Raw genomic sequence first — 5000 nt, forward strand, 5'->3', positions numbered from 1 at the left:
TTTGTCTTTTTCAATTTAAACCTTTATTTCAGAGATGTCTTTTTCCATGCGACTTTTTGATTTATATAATTTTGGTTTGTTTACAATTTATTTCTCTGTGGGTTCCTATTTTTTGTGTTCTAGATGGTTCTTATCTGGTGAATTTAATGGGAACTTAATGGGAACTTAACTGATGGTTCCGTGGATATGGTATTGAGAGACTATGACTTTTCTAGTTGCCTATTTTATGATGAAACTAATGTTAGTTATTGTAGAGAAAGAGGTGGATTAGTTTGGTTCGATCCCCAGGGTTATTTGAATTTGGATTTTGAATTTTGACTTATTCAGTTAAACATTTTGTTTCTTTGACAATTTTGATTGTTCAGTTAGATTGGTTGAGAGAGAGAGAGTGTCACACAGTACCTTACTGCTCTGAGGTTATAGTTACCAACATACTTCTAATGTGGGGTTAACAGATATTTTTGTTTTTCTTTTGAGTCCCTGTTCCGAGGTTATATACACACACACACACACACACACACACACACACACACACACACACACACATATATATATGATATATATATATATATATATATAGATATATATAGATATATATATATATAGAAAACTTTACTTTGATAGAAAATTTCATGAGGATTCCAAATTTGGTCTTACTGTTCTACGATGAAAAATAACGGTGAGATTAGGGGATAGTTTTAACTTTGGTTCAATTGGGTCCAGTAATTTCGTCGTATACAACGAACATACTACACTATACTTACATGCATAGTCCGGCCGTCATCTATATATATATATATATATATATATATATATATATATATATATATATATATATATATATATATATATATATATATATATATATATATATATATATATATATATATATATATATATATGATCATAGTCGAAATGCTGGGGTTAATGCAAATTTACAAAAACTAACATTTTGGAATTCACAAAACTATTTCGTTGTACGCAAGCAACGCAGTTACTAACTAATTTCACGCAAACTATGAACAGAAAAGTGAGAGCACACCCATTTAGAATGAACCAAAATCATTAACCAAGAAAATGACTGAATATAACTAGTATTTGTTCATAAACTGATATAATTTCTAAAAGCAAATCAAAAGATATACAATTGCAGGAGCTTTAACTAGCTCCGTGGCACTGATGACATTACTTTTAATGATCACAATAGCAAGGCAAAGTGCCACCCTAATGCAAGCAATCGCTTGTACTACAAAATCAAAGTATAGATATAAGAATAAGGATCACAAACTAAATTAACAAAGCACTATGAGCGAGCTTGAGAGTCACTGGCATACAGGGATATGATACCCCAATATAGGCACTGTCAGATTGAGTGAATGGCACTGTTGATCTACAGGGGCAGGCACAGAACAGGGCAGTCTACACGAATCTGTAAAGTATTCCTGCATGAAATATTACTATGAGATTCAGGGTCTCTGTAACACGGTTTTTTGGACTTTGCTCCTTGTCAAAGCATCGGATGTAGCTGAAAGTTGACATATGTATATTTTACAACCACACACAAATTTTGTTAGCATTATCAATAACCTAAACCCGATAGTTTTAATTTTTATAGAGTAAAAATTATCTAGCCGACGCCATGGCCAATGATTGCGTGTCAAGAGTTGAAAAACATTCATTACGTAAACAAGGTAAACAAACACCTTTTGACTAAATGTTGCCCCGCCCATCCACCAGACAGAAACTCCATTGGCTCTGAAACCCAAAGACTATGAATGGCGGAACGATACATAGATGTAGGTGGGGTATCAGGGCTAACGTAGTAATACAACTGTAGCAGTAGTGCCGCAACAGTATAGCAGTAATATACATGAATTAAACGTTTAGGCCAACTGCCGGGATCCTTGGGGATCATTTAGCACTTCTTACAACTACTCGAGAAATTAGTTTTATAGCCAGAAGTTAAATTTTCTAATCCAACAATGCCCATGATAGCCTTCAGTGTTATCCTGAATTATAACGAGGCGAAAGTGGGTGGAGCCTCATGGTTATCATTTTGACGATAATTATTGGTGAAGGTTTAAAGCCAGTATACGGTACCGGCTATTTTTTTCAGTAAACAGGTAGATAGCTAATAAATAAAAATTGCTTGACATTGGATATAGCAGTTATCAAATCAAGCTTGTCTACTATGTTTTTGATAATTACCAACTATTCCCTACATCTTGTCAATCTGATTGTGACCTATAAAGTAGACTGTAATTTCTTTGGAAACTTATTTTGGGAGTTAGACTAATAATCGAAGTGTTTTTGTATTGATTAACATATTTTGTTGGTTTGTTCATTAAGACAATTATCAGTGGGGAGGTTCCAGAGTTCATAAAGGTGTACTGCTTTGCTTGTATTTAAATTTGAATGTCATTGTTGCCAGAGGTTTAGCCTTCGTTACGTATAGCCAATCATCCATCGAGAAAGAGGGAAGAAATGCTGTCATAAGTTACGTAACGAATGCATTCGAAACCTTTTCTCTGAGTAAGTTGGCCCGTTTTCAAAAAAAGTCACTTTTACATTATAAGTACCAAATTTATTCAACCTACGTAGTGCAGAATACACTCAAAATTTATGTGTTGATATAATATGTATTCTGAACAAGCGTTATATTTATGAAATGCATAGATAAAAAGTTATTGCGAAAAAACCGTGTTACAGAGGCCCTGAATCTCATAGTAGTAACCGTACAAGCAAAAGTTACACGGCAAATTATAAGAATTCTCAGGAAGATTAATTCTTCAATATTACATGAAACTGCTTCAAGCTTAAACGTTATTTTAGTGTAGCAAAATTCTATCAACGTTATAGTTATGTCAAACAAATTTCTCACTAGTCCCGTAGGGAGATTGGGATCTAGGAATGGGAATGAAGTAATAAAACACAGCTGAGAATAAGAATGAGTAATTGGAACAAGGGTGAAGAGTTGATAGATCAAATGTTAAATTTTAGACACCTTAGATGACAGAAGGATGGGTGAAGTCCGTACCAGGTCGTCGACCAAGGAACGTGGGTCGCTTGGTGGTCTTCACTGAAGAGTAAGAAACAATTCTTCATCAATCACGAACCAAGCCAGTGGCGTTCGTTAATCTGACTCGTTGGCAGAGTCTAACACAGTTCTAGATCTTACTAGCCTCTTCAGGCGTCAAGATAATGTTTCAGAGAGAACGGTAGACCAGAGTCACCAAACACTAGACCTCTTCCAGGTATAATGTACTGCGACAGAGCTGGAGTCGAATAACAGTCAACTACCATGACTCTATCACTCTAAGAGTGACCTCTCTAAGCCAGGACAGTACATTGCACAGTGTGTTTCTGTTAAGGCAGAGTGCCAGGTAAGGCCCTTTTACCCCCAGCTTCGGGACTTTTTTTTTATAATAATATATATTATATATAATATATATATTATAGTACTATATATATATCTATAATAATATATAATAGTTATATATATATATGTGTGTGGTGTGTGTGTGTGTGTGTGGAGTAGTGTGTGTGTGTGTGTGTGTGTGTGTGTGTGTGTGAAGATAAAAGGCACATAAAACACTATTTTAACGTTGCAACCATATATTTCGAGCACTTCCTTCTGTGCTCCTGATCACTGGTAAAATATGGACATAGGATGTCTTAAAAGAGTATATATACAAAAACATATGCACTAGGTGATTTTTGGCTTCATTAACTCCCTTCTGGCGACCCGTCCGGTGGTCGGATGTTCTTTGACACTTGCTTGAGGAGCGGCCTAAGGATTAATTCGTTGATGACATCTGATTTCCAATGTCCTCCTGATAGGTTCATATTGTTGGTTTGATTGATGATAGCAGATTCCAGCATTTTCCTTTTGTACGGACAGCTACTTTTGAAAATCAGCTACACCCCACTCCAGTTAATAGTATGGCCTTTGTCCCTGATATGTAGGAAGATCCGGGAGTTCTCTGATACATATCGCACTGATCTTTTGTGTTCTGCTAATCTTTGCGAGATGGAACCACTGGTTTCCCCAATGTAAATCGCAATACAATTGTTACACGGTATCTTATAAACTCCGGCTTCCTCCCCTCTTTTATTTTGGTATACGTTAATGAGCGAACTCCCGATGGATTTGGGATAATGGAAAATAAAAGGAGTATAACGCGAAAATATAAAAGGAATAGCAATTTGGGTTTTTCTTGTAAATTTTGCTAAGAGCCCCAGATGTTATGGTCCTTTTATTTATTTATTTATTTATTTTTTTTTTTTTAGGGGGGGGGTTAATAATAAGGACCTATCAGAGCACATTGGTGGAGAAATTATTTGCTTACAAAGTTTTTTCATCGGTACGACTCTTAGATTCTCTTCCTATTTGGAGATTAATTAACTGGATCTCTTTTCGAACTATTATACCACCTTCACAAATTGAGTAAGATATATATTATTATATACCATTATATAGAAATTTCTTCTTAGTTTAAGAGTGCAACAAAAATGTTTCAGAAAATGCCTATTCAAAAAGTAAAAAAAAAAAAATTTAAATGCATTTTCAGGGATTTAACCTGAACCTTTGTTGAGTCATAGGCACTATAGTAACGCATAAAAGTATACACCATTATATATCATTAGAAAGGTAGCTTTATTTACCTTAATTTCGTATATAGTAATGTCCTCGATAAAATGCACAATTTAGGAGTATATCGGACGAGGGGGCCACCGACATTTTTTTTTTTTTTCAGTACTAGGCATCTATCAGAACACATTGGTGAAGGAATTATTTGGTTACAAATTTGTTTCCAGTTCGGCCAGTTCCGATCTAAAATTACAAAGTGTGACGTGTTTAATCCAGAAGACTCCGTAACGTACAATACCGTCACCTGATCATAATGTTTCTGGGCCTGCAAGGTAACATACGGTCTTCATGCACTGATCACATTATCTCCATGTTTCCGATTACGCCATAAATCATTGCTTAGGGTGAG

This window comes from Macrobrachium nipponense, chromosome 4, assembly GCF_015104395.2.
Source record: "Macrobrachium nipponense isolate FS-2020 chromosome 4, ASM1510439v2, whole genome shotgun sequence".
In the NCBI taxonomy this organism is placed as follows: domain Eukaryota; kingdom Metazoa; phylum Arthropoda; class Malacostraca; order Decapoda; family Palaemonidae; genus Macrobrachium; species Macrobrachium nipponense.